This window comes from Lathyrus oleraceus, chromosome 2, assembly GCF_024323335.1.
Source record: "Lathyrus oleraceus cultivar Zhongwan6 chromosome 2, CAAS_Psat_ZW6_1.0, whole genome shotgun sequence".
In the NCBI taxonomy this organism is placed as follows: domain Eukaryota; kingdom Viridiplantae; phylum Streptophyta; class Magnoliopsida; order Fabales; family Fabaceae; genus Lathyrus; species Lathyrus oleraceus.
In genome coordinates, this window is record NC_066580.1 from 73,343,207 (window position 1) to 73,361,508 (window position 18,302).

The following is an 18,302-nucleotide window of genomic DNA, read 5'->3' on the forward strand; positions in this document are numbered from 1 at the left end:
AAAGTAGTCCAATTAAATCCAAGAAAATTCACAAGTCAACTAGACATACAAGAGTAAGTTCATGCAAAATTTGGGGTCATTTGGATGTAAGGAAGCATGTGAACAAAATTAGGGAAAATGCATGATCATGGTATGGCACCAAATGTAACACATGACTTCGAAAAAATCATAACCAGCAAACCACAAATGGGAAATCCACAAACTTTATACCAAAATGAAGGTGAACATGTCTAGTTTAAGCACAAAAAATTTGGGAGCCATTGGATACATTCTCATCATTTCACAATTGATTTGGCAAAGTGTACAAAATTTGGTCGCATGTCACAAACCCTAAGGCCATTTAAAAACCAACCATCCAAAAATTCTAGAAAAATAATGATAAAAAAGTAGAGATTATGATGAACACAACACAAAAAATCCCATTGAGTTTGGATCAAAAATGAGCAAGTTATGAATTTTGGAAGATTGGTAATTAAAATGAAGAAATAAATTGGAATAAAATTGAAAGAATGGCATTTTTGTAAATAACCCTGCCACTTATCAAAACGACCGTGTTTTGGTCCAGAAAATAGAATGTTTTCATTGGCCAGGTGAAATGTAACCATGCAGGCACGTGAGAATGGGAAGAAAATTCTGGAGAATGAATTTGGGAACTAGGGTTCATGGCCAAAAATCAAGGTTTCACAATCTTGCCCAAAAATCCAAATTGAATACATGGAAATGATCAGCAAGCCATGGCAAACAAGAATCTACCATTGATTTTCATTAAAACCACACAAAGGTCAAGAATCGAGTAAAAACATATTCTAACATCAAACTTCAAAACCATATATCTTCATGGATAAGCAATCATTTTCAAAAAAGAAAGCATCATGATATTCAGCATTGAAAAACCTATTCAGAACATGTGTCAATTTGAGAAATTATGGAGCTTGAAAACTTACCTATTCGGAGGGGCAATGATGATCCAGTTGGTATTTGGTGACCAATGCTTGAAACTGATGAAATAAGGCTTTCCAATGTTAATTAGTTGAAGAATTTGCCTTGTGGATGCTTGCCTTTGCCAATGCCTCAGTCAAGTTCTCTTGTATTGGTTGGAGTATGTTGGTTATGCTGGTCACTAGCAGGTCAAACAATTGGTGAGCCAAGCTATTGTTGATGGTTTTCTGAGTGACAGAAAAATGGTGGAATGGGAGTTGTGTCAATACAGGGCCAGGCTAGTTTTGTTATGTATGGACAGAAAAATGGGGAATCAAATGGTAAGGTGCGATTTGGGGAGGGTGTATGGTTTGAGCAATGGCCAAAGGTTGAATGCAGGGTTTTGGAGATGCAGTGCCAAAAGCCAAGTCAAGTTTGAGAGGGTGTATGCTGCTAGCAGTTGGTTGGGTTGGCAGATTTTTAGTGAATGCCAAGGTGAGTGCAAGGTGATTGTGTGATGTAGGCTAAGTCATGTTATGTTGGTGGTCACAATGCAATGCTTCAAGTTTGGTTCATGCAGGGTTTGGGCAACCTTGGTTTTGGACAGGTTTTGGAGTTTGGCCAAAGCAAGGTGAATTTTGTGTTTTTTGGTGGCAAGGCAATGTTTGTTAATGAGAAACTGAGATGGACAAAGGCAAGGCAAGGTTGAGTTTGTTAATGAGAAACTGAGATGGACAAAGGCAAGGCAAGGTTGAGTTTGTTATGTTGGTTTGGACAGAAGGTGTGGGATGCAAAACAGCAGGGTTAGTGAGCAGGATCCATTTTCCTGTGCCAATCTATTTTTCTGATGTATATTGTTGTCTACAAGTGGCAAGGTGTGTGATGCAGGATGTTCAAGCCAGTATATGTTCAAGCCATGTGACAATACAAGTATGGTATGGAGGTATTTTGGTTCATTATACTTGGACAGAAAATGCAAAAAAACAAACTGAATGCAACTCTTGGATTTTCAAGGCAGGTTTTGTTCTTCTTGTTTTGACAGCAAAATCCTTGGCCAAGAAAATGAATTCCTTTGAGAATAGGAAGTTGGTCCTTTTGCTGCAGTTTTTTTCATGACAGGTGGTAACTACAACCTCTGCTGTCTTGTGTTGCTAGCAGGGTTCAGTTTTGGATGAGTGTGGTTTTTGAGCCAAGGCCAAGGGTTGTCCTTGCTGCAGTGTTATGTGCTTGTTGGTTGCAGATGTTAGCAGGGCAAGGCAAGGTGGTGGAGAGTTCTTGCTAGTCTGCTCCATGATGTTTTTATGCCATTCCCTCTTTGACAGAAAAAATCCAAAGCTAATAGCAGGGTTTTTTTCTTTGTAGGATGTGGTGACAGGATTTTTCAAATGTCAAGCAAAATGGCCAGCTGAGAGAGTGAACCCTTGTGCCTCAGTGAGTTTGTTAGAATCAGAATGCCCTCCCTTTGATTTGCCTTGGCCAAATGGTTTTTGTCCTGCTGCTCAAAAGGACAGAAGATACATCCTAGGTCTGCTGCATGGTATGGAGGTATGGTCTCTTGCTATTCCTTCTACTGTTGGCTCTCAGCAGGCTTTTTGTATTTTTGGAAGTTTTGATGACCTATTTTGTCCAAATGGCCCAGGATGCATTTCTACAACATGAGGTTTATGCAGCAGTTAATCTTTTCAAATGACAGAAAAACTCCCATCCCTAAAACCTGCTGTGTGATAGTGTACCAGCATGGTTCTTAGAGGTATAGTTTTTTTTTTGAATTGTACAGCAGGATGAGGTGAGAGGGTATGGTCTTTTACTGCTACTTGTTCACTTTCTTTTGACAGAAAAAGTGAAGTCCAATTTTGCTGCTATTACTGTTCTCCCATTGCCTGAATCCTGCTGCTTGGTACATGGCATGGTATTGGTTATTTTTGAATTGCACAGCAAGGTGTGGTTTAAGAGGAATGTGGACAATGGCCTTCTTGCTGTTTTAACATGATGAAAAATGATGGTCCAGAACTGTGCAAGGCTTGGTAGCTGAATGTTTCCAAAATGCAAAATGGCAAGGCTTTTGTTAGAAAAGGCAAGTGAGGTTCAGCATGAGTGAATTGGTATGCTGCTACTGTTAATGCTATTGTCCTTGACAGCAGAAATGTGGCTGAAAATTTGTCATGGACAGTACAAGTTATGGTTCATGAAGGCATGGGGACAACATGTACTCTTCCCTCAATCCAAGCAAACAAAGGATGGCTTTATGTACTGTTGGAGTATGGCTGCATAATGAGGCTTACTATGGCAGAAAACTTGCTGCATAATTGCTGTTTGAAGGTACCAAGGCATGGTTGTGGAAAGCAAGGACAAGCATGGTGCATTTGTACCTTTCTTACAATTTAAGTAACCAAGTATAGATTCACATGTGCTGCATAATTTGACTTTGCAAACACACTTAAAATGATATTTATGAGCTGTCCCAATTGGCCAAATGCTGAAAAATGTTTGAGTCAAAAAGTCAACTCTTGGTCAAACTTACATTTAAATGAAAAAGGTCAAAATATGTCATTTTGATTGGTGAAGTTTTGGCTCATGAAATTTATATTTTTGGAAAGAGGGGATCAAATGTGACTTGTAGGAAAAAACCCCACCAAAATTGGCCAAACGGTTTGAGAGATATGGCCTTCTGAAGTTCAAGATTTTCTGAAATCGATTCGATTATAACTTGCCAACCACACATGGGAATTGGGAGTTCTAGGACTTTTTGGAAATGGGAGAACAAGATCTTCAACTTTCATGTTGGGCAAAAATTCATTTGAGGCTGGTATCATGATGTAAGTTTGAGGATCAAAACTTTCCATTTTTGGTAAGTTTCAGTTACAGGCCCAGTTTCCATTTTGGGAAATTTATGATCTGGCTTCAAATTCTTCCATGATGGTGTTTGGCATGATATATGATGACTATTTAGCCATGAATGAACTCTCACAAACCAAATCCAATCATCCAATCACTGATTAAATGGACAGTTGACCAACAGTTGACTTTTAGGGTTTCTGATTGATTATGCATTGACTGATGACTTCCAAACCCTAATTCCTTGAGAATTTGACTTCAAATTGTATCCCAAGTTGTATGAACTCTTGATTATTGACCATGGTGCCCAAATTCCACAAGAATGACCACCAACCATTGCCTTGACTGACAGTTGACTTTTTTAGGGTTTTTGACTGTCTGGGCATGAATTGCTGACCTCTGAGCCCTTAACCCTTGACCAAAATACTTCAAATGGACCTCCAAGCCATGTGAACTTGTTGGACAAACCCCAAGGCCTTGATTCAATGAGAAATTCTTTTGCTTGCTTGGTTGACTGATCAGGAGATTAGTTTGACCTAATTCTTGATTGCTTGCTCTTGAGGCAACTGGGGGACAATGCAAATGCTATGCAATGGATCATGATATGCTATGACCTAGTATGAAAATATATGTATAATGGTAGGTGCAAATTTGAGGTGCTACACATTGCAACTTCATTGGCCCATTCTTTATCCATATCTTGACTGTTTTCCTCTTCTGTGTTGGATATGAAGGCAATGCTCTTGGTTTTCTTTTCAGTTCCATCATTCAATCCTATCTCAAAGGTTTGGAGGGATCCAATTAGATCATCTACCCTCATGCTGGAGATGTCTTGAGATTCTTCTATGGCAGTCACCTTCATTGCAAATCTCTTAGGAAGTGACCTAAGTATTTTTCTTACCAGTTTTTCATCTGACATCTTCTCACCCAAGGCTCCAGAGGCATTGGCAATTTCAAGGATACTCATGTAGAATTCATGAATATTTTCATCTTCTTTCATCCTTAGGTTTTCAAACTTGGAGGTGAGCAGCTGAAGTCTAAACATCTTTACCCTAGAGGTGCCTTCATGAGTGGTCTTGAGAATGTCCCAAGCATCTTTGGCCACTTCACAGTTATTTACCAGCCTGAAAATATTCTTGTCTACCCCATTGAATATTGCATTCAAGGCTTCTTCTCCTAGAGTTTCCAAGAGCAAGATCATCCTCCTCCTTGGACCATTGTTCTTCAGGCTTCTTCTCAGTAGTGGCTTCTCCTTCTTTAGTGACTACAGGGTGCACCCAGCCCGTCAAGACAGCTTTCCAAGCCTTGTTATCAAGGGATTTTAAAAAGGCTACCATTCTAGGTTTCCAATAGTCATAGTTAGAACCATCCAAAATTGGTGGCCTATGAACAGATCCTCCATCCCTCTCCATTGTACCAGAAAGTATTGCCCCTATATCTCACCCAGAACTAGAGCAGGATGCCTGCTCTGATACCAATTGAAATTCTGGTATCAGATATTAGATGTCTAAGGTAATGTTACGACACTGATATCTGCTAGCACATAATGGATTAAAATAAACAGAATGGTAACGCAAATAACACAAGCAATTGTTAACCCAGTTCGGTGCAACTCACCTATGTCTGGGGACTACCAAGCCAGGAAGGAAATTCACTAAAATAGAATTAGTTCAAAGACTATCCGTACACTTCAACAAGTTACAGTCTTTCTCACCTAATCTCTACCCGTGCAACTTCTACCTAAGCACTCTTAGATATGAGAACCTACTCACCCCCTTACAATCACACACCAATGATTTTAAACAACAATCCCTTGTGTAAAGAAAATACTTTTCAAATACACACTCTTGATTTTACTTCACAGTTTAAATCAAGAAGACACACTTATGATCTTGCTTCACAGCTTTGATCAAGAAGACACACACTTGATCTTGCTTCACAACTTTGATCAAGTAGACACACACTCTTGCTTAACAGCTTTAGAGTGACAAATTACAACCACAAATCAGTCCAATTCAATCATCAATGGATGACTTGAATGACCTACAAGTCTTACGACTAAACACACAAACCCTAGCTCTCTCTCTATATTTCGCCCAGTCTTGGTTGTGTGTTCAAACAGGTTTTCTAAGTCCCTTTTTATAGAAGCTTTCAGCTTGGCTTGGACATCTTGAAAACCCTAAATCTATTTTCCAATCAAATCTTTTTACAACAACTGTATAGATCTCCTTGGAAAATAAGTAAATCTGGTTGTAATCCATGATTGAATGCGCCAGCTAGCCATATCTTCAATCATCCAAAGATTGCCATTAATTGTGCAATCACAAAACACCATACATTCATACTGAATGTTCTGTGTACAGGATGTCATGACATCGGGTCTGACATCCTGGAAAAATCCTGCATAATCCAATAATTCCTTTTATAACTTCCAGCAGGTACAACCATATCAGATGCCATGACATTGTGTATGTCATCTGAAACAATCCTGCATGAACATGTCTTTCATTTAAGCTCCAGCAGGTACATCCATATCAGAAGCCTTGTCATTGTATGTGGCATTCTGAAACAATCCTGCATGCATATGTTCTTGAACTCCAGCAGGTACATAGGATTTCTTCCGATCTTGAAGATCTCTTCCCTTCTAAACACTTTGCAAGGTCGCTTCTTCTTTCTGTCTCCTTTCTTTTACGATAAAAAGTCCCTTTTCTCTGTGCCCAAATTCAAACTAAATAGCTTCCAAACAACAAAAAACATTGTGAAATGCCCAAACTTCCCTCTGGACGTCTAAAGGGGTTAAAATATGAAAAATCAGCAAATGGGGCGAAATGGCCAACACGGGCCGTGTCAGGTGACACTGCTGCCTGTGTTGGCTCCATTGTCAGTCCAATCATGTAATCCATGTTGACACGGGCACCCGTGTCAGCCCACTGTTTTCTGGGTTTTTGTTGGCTGACTCTGCACATGCTGACACGGGCACCCGTGTCAGCCCCTTGTTTTGTCTATTTTTCGCTTTTCATTAAGTCTCTGACCTCCATTCTTCCGGTACGCAACTTTCGGACTTGTTATCGGACCTGGAAACCAAACAGTCTATACAGAAACGCATAAAATGCGACAAAATGAGAAAAATTACTAATGCAACATAAAACAAGCGGAAATTCATAAAATGCAATAAACTAAAGAAATCACTAAAATAAAGAGCAAAATGTTACCGATTTATGAAGATCCAATGCTGGATAGATGATGAAACTAAGTGTAAATGGTGACCGATCACAACCCCAAGCTTATCTCATTGCTTGTCCTCAAGTGATGCAAGAGACAACGTGGAGGTCAACCATGGATTCTATTCTCTCCATAACACAACTGATGTTATTCGCAACTTGGCTTTCTCCTTCCCGATTAAGCTTCTGGTTTACCCATTCAAACTTCTCCATTGCATTTTCATTTCAGAGAGTTCTTTTACTTGCAAGCTTCTTCACACTACTCACCAAATCTCTCGAGGTTAAGGTGTTTAGCACTCAATATATCAAGGTATGCAATATCAACTCTTACTTTTTGAATAGATTCTGCATCAACTACACAAACACAATTCACACACTTTAAGAGGTCTTCAGGGTTGTAACGGGGCTTAGGTACGGTGGGAGAACAGACAACAAAATGGAATACAAATGGTTTTACAACTCGGCATTCATGTTGTTGTTTTTCTTTGTGCAAGAATTTTTATTTGGGGTGTCGTCCAATCTTGACTCTTTTTCACTCAAATTCACATTAATGCATGAGTCTATTTCTAAGGCAAGTGTTTATTCTTCATTTCTCTCTCTCTCTCTCTCTCTCTCTCTCTCTCTATATATATATATATATATATATATATATATATATATATATATATATATATATATATATATATATATATATATATATATATATATATATATATTTCATTTCTTTTTCTCTATTTTTTTTCTGGTAGAAGCGGATGTTTCTACACAGTTTTTCTTTTTCTCATCTTTCTTTTCCTTGCACTTGCCATTTTTCAACATTTCTTCTACGGATTAATACCCCAAACTTATCTTTTTGCACAAGTTTTACACTACAACAGTCATGCCGAGCAAGGGTAGGAAGTGTATGGCTAATGGTTAACATGGTGGTTTACACAAACAAAGGGGTACAGGCTCAACGGGGTTAGCAACGGATGAAAACAACATTATGAGTGGCTAGAAAGGCTCAAAGGTTGAAAACAAACAAACGTGCCTCAGTGTGCGTTTTTGTATTATGCTGTATCAATAGAACTTATGCAAAATTAGAGAGATAGAGTCATACTTGAATACGCTCTTTTTGTGTTTGGTTAAGCTGAAATCTCACCATGTTGGATAAGCTTACAGGCTCCAAACATTCTTTATGACAGACAACTTCTTTATCAACTTGGGCTTACCTTCTTCTCTTTCGGTCTAGATTTTCCAAGTTGCGTCCAACCTTTTGTTTCTCAGCTGTATCACCTTCCAAGTTGCCTCGGGAGAAAATCTGGGGTTGCGTCTTTCACTCACTGTCCACTAGTCTATCATTTCTCCAGCATAATCTACTTTCATCTGTAACTAAAAAAAATAAAAAACAACCACACAACGACAAACAAAATAACACACAGACACAACAAAAATAAAAATAAAATATAAAGCAATTAAAAACCTCCCCACACTTGAACCAAACATTGTCGGCAATGTTTAAAGTCAAGATATGAGGAGCACTTACAATGATTACTGTGGAGGTGGTGGCAGGTACATATAATGCAACATCATGCGTTGCATCATCGCATTCATATCATCCAAAACCGTCCCTTGACGGCGTTGTTTGGTTCCAAACTTGGTGCGCTCCTCACCTCCCCACCCCCATTGGTCTTGCGGCATGGAGTAGGACCCGGAGGCTTGAGTTGGTTCTGGCGGTTGCTGGTAAAAAGGCTCCTCGGTGCTTGGTGCACCTTCCATCGGTTCATCTGCAGGCAAAGAGTCAAACAAATCTTCGTCCCCCTCTTCCAGGTCGGGACAGTCATAGAGCCAGTTGGCTCTGTTAGTGATACTGATAAAGTCGTAAGCAGGTAAATCAAGAACATGGACTTTTTGGCACAAAAGAGAGTAATAGTCTTGTTTTACCGTAATTATGCCTTGTTGGATCAAGGAGGCCGTGTCCAATTTTTTTTACCTGGCACCTGTGGAGAGTCAACGAGAGCAACACCAAATCCAAAATGGTCGGCAATCTGAGTAATCATGCCGCCAACAGAAATGTCGCCTGAAGTAGCGCGACCAACTCTCCCTAAGTAGTCAGTTGCAAATACTGCTATGTTGATTGGAGTCTGGGATGCCATACTGTACAGAAAGAACAACTCCCTTTGAGTGGCAACACCGGTGCTGTCTCCGCGACCAAACATGGTGTATGCTAATGCCTTTTGCGCGTACCTGAAACATAGGTTATGGATACCCGATGCCTTTGCCCCTTTGGAAACATATTTAGTGTTACCTGTTATGGCGATCCAAAATTCCACCGGGACAAACGTATCGGGCACCGCTCCAGGGCCTACGATTGGGAGTTTTAAGATCCTCCCTAACTCTTCCACAGTCAATTCCATATCAGTATTAAATAATCGAAATTGCAATGTACCGTGATATTCTTTTTCCATTCCATTCCACCTGTTTTTCAGCTTAAATTCAATAGTGCTCAGGAATTCAAGCGTAATGCACGCAAAAGTAGGCGCTTCCAACTGCATGAATTCTAGCATCCCTAAGGTGTGGAACATACGGTGTACCTCAGCTTGCAATCCCAGTTCTTGCAGAGTGCCATTACACATAACCTCATGGGGGTTTATTTCCTTTTTAAATGAACCGCATACCTTTTCTGGTGCTTCAGGTTCTCGAACATAATGTCGTGCTTGTTCGGGGTTCTCCTCGCCCTTTGTCGTAGACGGGATGATTCTGCCACATTTTTGCTTTTTTCGACTCGGCGAGACATATTGTACCTGCACACAATAAAAAGAAACAAGAATTTGAAAAGGAAGATTAGGTGAATATATTACCGTAGGAGTGTTGAGGGTGGAGAATGGTGAAACTTTTGTGAAGACGGATGGAGAGTCGATGGAGATATGCGGTGAAAGGAGACAACTTTGAGTGAGAATAATGGAGGTTTTAGGTATTTTTGAGAGAAAGAAAGATGGAGATGAAAGAGTATGAAGGATATGTGGTAAATGAGGAGAGAAATGGGGATAAGGTGTATTTATAGGGTGAATTTCGTAGGTGAGACCCTCCTCCAACGGTCAGAAATTCAAAAAAAAATCACCACTGCGCGAGCTGACACGGTCGCGTCAGCTGACACGGGCGACCGTGTCAGTGCAACACTACCCCATGACACGGGCCGTGTCATTGACAAACGCGCTTAAAACAACTTATTTCACCCAGGGGCTGACACGGGCGGCCGTGTCAGGCCCCTGGAAATCCAATTTTCCACCAAGTTTTTCCTCATCCTGACACGGGCGACCGTGTCAGACCCCTGTTTTCTCCTTTTTCTTGGTTTCTTGTCTTGTTTTGTGCACGACCTTGGCTTCTGACTTTTCAGAGATTTATTGCGACCGCTACCTTTAACTCCTCTATCAAACACTGTTTACACCTGCAAGTAAATAACACACAACTAAATAAAGAGAATGATTAGATACAAAAGCGTGGGTTGCCTCCCACGTAGCGCTTTGTTTAACGTCGCTTGGCTCGACGGTTGCGCATCTTATCAGACAAGATGAACAATATCAATTTTGCCTACAACTTTCCCCACATTGTACGACTTCAATCTCTGGCCATTCACTTTAAAAATGTCTTCATTGGAAGGATTTTTTATTTCGACTGCTCCATGGGGATATACCTTGTGCACCACAAACGGACCCGACCATTTCGATCTCAGTTTTCCAGAGAACAACTTCATCCTTGAATTGAAAAATAGTACCATCTGTCCTTCCCAGCATTCCTTCCTTTAGATTCTTCTGTCATGCCATTTCTTTGTTTGATCTTTATAGATCTTTGCATTTTCATATGCCAGGTTCCTAAATTCTTCCAACTCATGGAGTTGAAGGATGCGGGATTCTCCAGCTTTCACAAGATCCAAGTTAAGGAATTTGGAAGCCCACAAAGCTTTGTGTTCAAGTTCCAAGGGTAGATGACATGCCTTACCATATACCAATTGATACGGGGACATACCAATCGGTGTTTTGAAAGCAGTACGATATGCCCAAAGCGCATCATCAAGCTTACTCGCCCAATCCTTGCGAGAAGCATTAGTCGTCTTCTTTAGGATTTGTTTCAACTGCCTATTTGAAACTTCAACTTGACCACTTGTTTGCGGGTGGTATGGAGTGGCTATCCGATGTTTCACATCGTATTTTAAGAGTAGCTTCTCCATTAGGTGATTTAAGAAGTGAGTTCCTTCATCACTAATAAGAGCTCTTGGCACTCCAAACCTGAGAAATATGTTTTCTTTCAAAAACTTGACCACCACTTTTGCATCATTTGTTGGTAGAGCGACTGCTTCTACCCACTTGGATCCATAATCCACCGCCACCAAGATGTAATTCTTTCCAAATGACGATGAAAAAGGTCCCATAAAGTCAATACCCCATACATCAAAGAGTTCAACTTCCAACATGGGATTTTGCGACATCTGATTTCTTTTCGAAATGTTTCCCATCCTTTGGCATTTATCACACTCTTTGATCATTTGTTGAGCATCTTTAAATAGTGTCGGCCAGTATAGGCCTGATTGGAGGACTTTGGCAGCGATTCTATCACCACTAAAGTGTCCACCATAGTCTGAATCATGACAAGCTTTCAGTACATCCCTCTGTTCTTCTTCTGGAACACATCTTCTGACCAACCTGTCTACTCCCTTCTTGTACAAGAAGGGGTCGTCCCATAAATAGAACCTGCAATCATGAATAAACTTTTTCTTATGGTTAGAGTCAAATTCACCCGGGATCACCCCGCCTACCAGATAGTTCGCGTAGTCTGCGAACCAAGGCATTCCAATAACAGCAAGGACGTGTTCATCAGATAACTCATCCTTTATTGGACGCTTTTCCTCATTCTCCTCTATGGGGGAAATCCGGGAGAGGTGATCTGTCACAGTATTTTCGCACCCTCTTTTGTCCCGGATTTGCACATCAAACTCTTGGAGGAGCAAGATCCATCGCAACAGTCTTGGCTTCGAGTCCTGCTTAGCAAACAAATACTTCAAAGCAGCATGGTTAGTATAAACAATGACTCTAGAACCCAATAGATATTGCTTGAATTTATCAAAGGCATAGACCACAACTAGCAACTCCTTTTCGGTAGTCGCGTAATTCATCTGTGCAGGGTTCAACACATGACTAGCATAATATATGACATGCAATAGCTTATCTCTACGTTGCCCAAGAACTGCTCCCACTGCAATGTCACTCGCATCACACATGATCTCAAAAGGTAAAGACCAATCAGGAGCAATGACAATAGGTGTCGTCACCAATTTATTTTTTATCGTTTCAAAAGCAACGACACACTCTTTATAAAAAATGAAAGCCTTGTCCTTAACCAACAGGGTAGTTAAGGGTTTAGCTATCTTGGAAAAATCTCTTATGAACCTACGGTAGAAACCCGCATGTCCTAAAAAACTTCTTATACCTTTTTCGTTCACAGGAGGTGGTAGCTTTTCTATTACCTCAATCTTGGCTTGGTCCACTTCTATCCCTTTGTGAGAGATTTTGTGACCCAAGACTATTCCTTCTCGCACCATGAAGTGACACTTCTCCCAGTTGAGAATCAGATTGGTCTGTTGGCATCTTTCTAACACAAGGGAAAGGTTAGTTAAACAATTATCAAAAGAAAAACCAAATACCGAAAAGTCATCCATGAAGACCTCCATATGCTTTTCGAGCATGTCCGCAAAAATGGAGGTCATGCATCTTTGGAATGTGGTTGGTGCATTACATAACCCGAATGGCATTCTTCTGTAGGAAAAAATACCATAGGGGCATGTAAAAGTTGTCTTCTCTTGATCTTCTGGTGCAACCGCTATCTGATTGTATCCAGAGTATCCATCAAGGAAACAATAATACTCATGACCTGCCAACCTTTCCAACATCTGATCAATGAATGGTAACAGAAAATGGTCCTTTATGGTTTCCAAATTCAACCTCTTGTAGTCGATGCACACACACCAACCCGTGACCGTCCTAGTAGGGAGTAACTCATTTTTCTCATTCCTTATAACTGTAGTTCCTCCTTTCTTCGGGACCACATGAACCAGACTCACCCAAGAGCTATCGGATATGGGATACATTAACCCGATATCTAACAGTTTAATAACCTCTTTCCTAACCACTTCCTTCATTACGGGATTTAGTCTTCTTTGTGGTTGCACCACTGGTTTGTGACCATCTTCCATGAGAATTTTATGCATACACACCGTAAGGCTAATTCCCTTCAAGTCTTCTATTGCCCATCCCATGGCACTTTTGTGCTTCTTCAAAACCTTGACAAGCTTTTCTTCTTGAGAAACCTCTAGATGAGAGCTTATAATAGCCGAGCATTTCCTTTCGGGGTCTATAAAAACATACTTGAGATTGTCAGGTAGTTGTTTCAGCACAACCACTTTCTTGGTCTCATCTTTCTTTTCCTCAACTTGGGGTTCCCTTAAGTTTTCCCATCGGAGTGGTCGGGATCCCTTAAAGGGCGGTTGTGTTGCCATCATAGTTAACACTTCCATCTCCTTGTCATCAACTTCTTGAGTGTCTTCAGAGATTGGGAGACTTAGAACTCTCTCCAAGGGCAATTTTTGTTCACCTAGAGGATTTTCTTTCAGAACCATTTGATCAATAACCTCTATGTGTTGACTGGTGGCCACATCATCTTTGTATTTCATGGTGTTGAGTACATCAATTTTTAACTCTTTGTCATAAACTTTTAGAGACATGGTGCCTTCTTCTATATCTATCAAACATCTTTCGGTCTCCAAAAATGGTCTACCAAGAATGAGCGGTATCTCTTCATCTTCCGACATTTCTAAGATCACAAAGTCTACCGGAAACACAAACTTATCAATCTTCACAAGAACATCTTCCACCACTCCATAAGGTCTATTCATAAAGTGGTCAGCAAATTGAAGTGTCATTCTGGTATCCTGCACTTTTCCAATCCCCAACCTCTTGTAGATGGATAACGGCATGAGGCTCACACTTGCCCCCAAGTCTATAAGGGCCTCCTTGAAAGATCTATCCCCAATAGTGCAAGGGATAGTTATCGAGCCTCGATCTTTTTTCTTTACCGGAATCTTCATACCCTACAAAATAGCACTACAAGTTTCGGTTAGTACAATAGAGTCAGTGTCAGTGCTCCTCCTTTTTGAAATAATATCCTTCATGAATTTTGCATAAGAGGGCATTTGCTCAAGTGCCTCCAAGAACGGAATGTTAATCTCAAGCTTTTTGAACATCTCCAAGAATTTCTCGAAGTTCTTCTCATGTTGTTCTTTCTTCTTATTTCTTGTGGGGAAAGGGAGTTTGACAACCAGCTTTGATTCACTAACTTTCTCTTTAACCACTATTTTAGGTACCGTCACCTCTTCACTAACAACCTCATTTTGTTTTATCTCCAAATCAACTTCAAGCAATTGGTCTTCTTGGTTCTCATCTTTTTCAGGGACTTCTCCCGCCTTACCATTCCTTGTGGTTACCGCACTCACATTATTATGCTCTCGTGGATTTGCAACTGTAGCACTTGGTAATGCACCTGGTGTTTGCGAACCTGTGAGTTGTTGAGCAATCTGACTCATTTGCACTTCCAGATTTATTGAAGCACCAGTCTTTCTCAGATTACTTCTAGTCTCCTCTTGAAATTGTGAACTTTGAGCTGCCATTTTTTCAATGGCAATTTCCCAATCTGCTTTTCTTGGAACCTATTGTTGAAATTGTTGTTGGGATTGGTGAAACTGCTGCTGCTGGTAAGGTTGTTGTTGTTGTGGTCGATATTGTTATTGTGGTTGGCTTTGATACTGGGTGGGCGCTTGCTTCTGAGCATTTCCTTCCAGGAAAAAATTGTTAATCTCTTCTACCTGTTGAGCAGTTTCCACATAATGCATGGCGAAGTGAGGACCTCCAAAAATCTCACAACTAACATCTTGAATAGGTTGGACCGGTTGCACTTGTGCCACCGTTTGAGTGTCAAGAGTCATTTTCTTGAGCCTTCTCTCTACTTCAGCTGTTATTTGATCTTCCATCTTCACAACTTGATTTGCTAGTTTGAGATCAATGATACCTTCAGGTTGACTTACACTGCGGTTATAGAGTTCCAGATGCTCATTTGCTGCAATGGCTTCAATGATTTTCTTTATTCCAGCGGCTGTTGTAAAGTTTGTTGAGCCACCGACAGCTGTGTCTATGAGTTGCTTAGTCTTTATTCTAAGTCCATTCACAAAATTTTGCATCTGTTCAGTTGCATCCATGTTATGAGTAGGACATGCAACCAACACTCGATTGAACCTCTTGTAAGCGTCTCCGAGTGACTCTCCTTCCTTTTGTTTGAAATTAACAATATCACATCTCTTGCGGATATACACAGAAGCAGGGAAGTACTCATTCAGAAATGTTGTCTCCATTTGTCGCCAAGCTGTTATGCTTCCCGCGGGTAAAGAGTAAAACCACTCTTCGGCATCTTCTGACAGTGTAAACGGGAACATCACTAACTTTTTAGCTTCCTCTGAGTGTCCCTCAATTTTCAATGATGTCGTCATGGTCAAAAATCTTTGTAAATGCTTGTTGGCATCTTCATTGATTTTTCCGGAGAATGGTCTCCTTTCGAGTTGACGAATCGTTGAAGGGTGCAGCTGAAAATGATCAACATTTACCGGTTGGTTCACAATTCTTAACCTTCCAGTAGGAGCATTTGCACCGCCATAATCACCCAGAAGTCTTTCCGCAGGAGGTGGTGGAGCTTCAGCCAATGGTTCAACCATTGGTTCAGAAACGGCTTCGGAGTCTTCCGAATGAACTGAAACAACTTCTTCTTTTTCAGACTCAGAAACAATAGGGGTTGCTTCTGAAAGTTCTAGCCTATCTTTTCGTCGTCTTGCACGCAATAATCTTTCTGGTTCTGCGTCAAAAAGAAATTCAGTTGAGGCCTTACCTCGCATACACAGATTAGACAATTATTAGTATAAACAATAATACAAAAAAATTTAGCTGCAGATCAACAAAATTCCAATTGAATTATTTTTCAACTTATACTTTTGGCAGTCCCCGGCAACGGCGCCAAAAACTTGATCGGTAAAATAGCAAGTGTACTATTTGCACCAATGTAGAAATAAAAAGGGAGTTATCCCGAGTATCGATCTTGAGGACTGCGTAGTAAGCATCAATATTTATAATAATTCAATTGAACAAAAGAGCATATGGGGTGTGATGATTGGTTTCACAAATAATAAGATATAAAAAATATAAAGCGTATAAAAACTGTTTAACCGATATGAGAAATAATGCTAGGGCCAGATGTAGGAATTGCTTTGTATTACACTTCTTCCATATCATATAACATCTATGTTATCATAATTCAAAACCGTTTCTCAAGAGTTATTTTCTCTAATTCCTTAGCCAAAAACCATTAACAGTCAATTTCAATCCTAATTCCTTAGTTATTCAAATTATTGTTATGAAATATGTAGTTTATCAAGAATTAACAGTAACCACAGTTTGATCCTTATTCCTAAGTGATTAAACGCGGGTTTTATTATACAACAAGCGATAAGGCGGTTTGTCCGACCTAAACCTTAACCAGAGATCAGAATTTCATTTGTCCGATAAAATTAAGCATTAAGCGCGTTGTACAATAATTTGAATTAAGAAAACATCGATGATTATAAGAACATGGATAAAATATTCATACAGTAGAAATTCAGGGATACCCCCCTAGCATTGGGGGGTTTAGCCTCTCATAATATTCAAAGCCAGTAGATTAAAAATTAAAGACATTATAAGTTGTTGTTGATGAAGGTTGATTTCAATTTCTTCCGATCTTGAAGATCTCTTCTCCTCTAAACACTTTGCAAGGTCGCTTCTTCTTTCTGTCTCTTTTTTTCTACGATAAAAAAAGTCCCTTTTCTCTGTGCCCAAAATTCAAACTAAATAGCTTCCAAACAACTAAAAACATTGCGAAATGCCCAAACTGCCCTCCGGACGTACAAAGGGGTTAAAACATGAAAAATTAGCAAATGGGGCGAAATGGCCAACACGGACCGTGTCAGGTGACACTTCCGCCCTTGTTGGCTCCACTGTAAGTCTATCCTACCTCCCATGCTGACACGGGCACCTGTGTCAGCCCTTTGTTTTCAGGCTTTCCACTGGTTGTTTCTGCACATGCTAACACGGGCACCCGTGTCAGCCCCCTATTTTGTCTATTTTTCGCCTTTCATTAAGTATTTGACCTCCATTCTTCCGATACGCAACTTTCGGACTTGTTATCTAACCTGGAAACCAAATAGTCTACACAGAAACACATAAAATTCGACAAAAGGAGAAAAACTACTAATGCAACATAAAACAAGCGGAAACTCATAAAATGCAATAAACTAAAGAAATCACTAAAATAAAGAGCAAAATGTTACCGATTTATGAAGATTCAATGCTGGATAGATGATGAAAACTAAGTGTAAATGGTGACCGATCAATTACCATTTTCAGAATAAAGCAAAAAGTAAAAACAAACATCATAGATGTCGATGAATAGAATTAATTTTATTAATGATCAATTTGAAAATGTCCAAAAAATGTTCACTTCTCCCTTAGGCATATGAGAACCATATAAAAGCAATTACTTAAATCGATGCAAAATAATAGGAACATCAACAACAGTCCAATTGTTGCAAGCCTTTCCATGCGTCACAAAATTGGTGCAGTCTTCCTCTTCGTCATCCTCTAGCACAACAACTAAGTGTTGTTCATTGCCATGAATGAACCCTCCGCTACGGAAGCTAAGTTGCATATCCTCAGACCTTGCAGTTGATGAACCTCTCTGAAAACCCATACCGGTTTTGCCTTTGTTCTCGGAGACCTCTACCATGCACCCCCACTGATCAACATTGCCTTCTTCTACAATCTTCTTTGCATTTTTCAATAAGGACATAGGTGCCCCTACCCTCTTTACAACAACAATAGATAAGGCTTGGAACGGAGTTCCAACCTCATCCTCAGCTTCAACATAAGAGAAAGATGACAGGTGGCTAACCAACAGCGCCTTCTCCCCGCCAACGATTACAAGCTTTCCATTTTTCACAAATTTGAGCTTCTGATGCAATATGGAGGTAATAGCTCCCGCCTCATGGATCCATGGCCTTCCCAACAAGCAACTATAGGCCTGGTGAATATCCATTACTTGAAAAGTAATCTGGAAGTCACTCGGACCTATCTTAACTAGAAGGTCCACTTCACCTATCACTATTTTGCGCGAACCGTCAAAAGCTTTGACGATTACACCGCTATACCTTATAGGTTCTCCTTT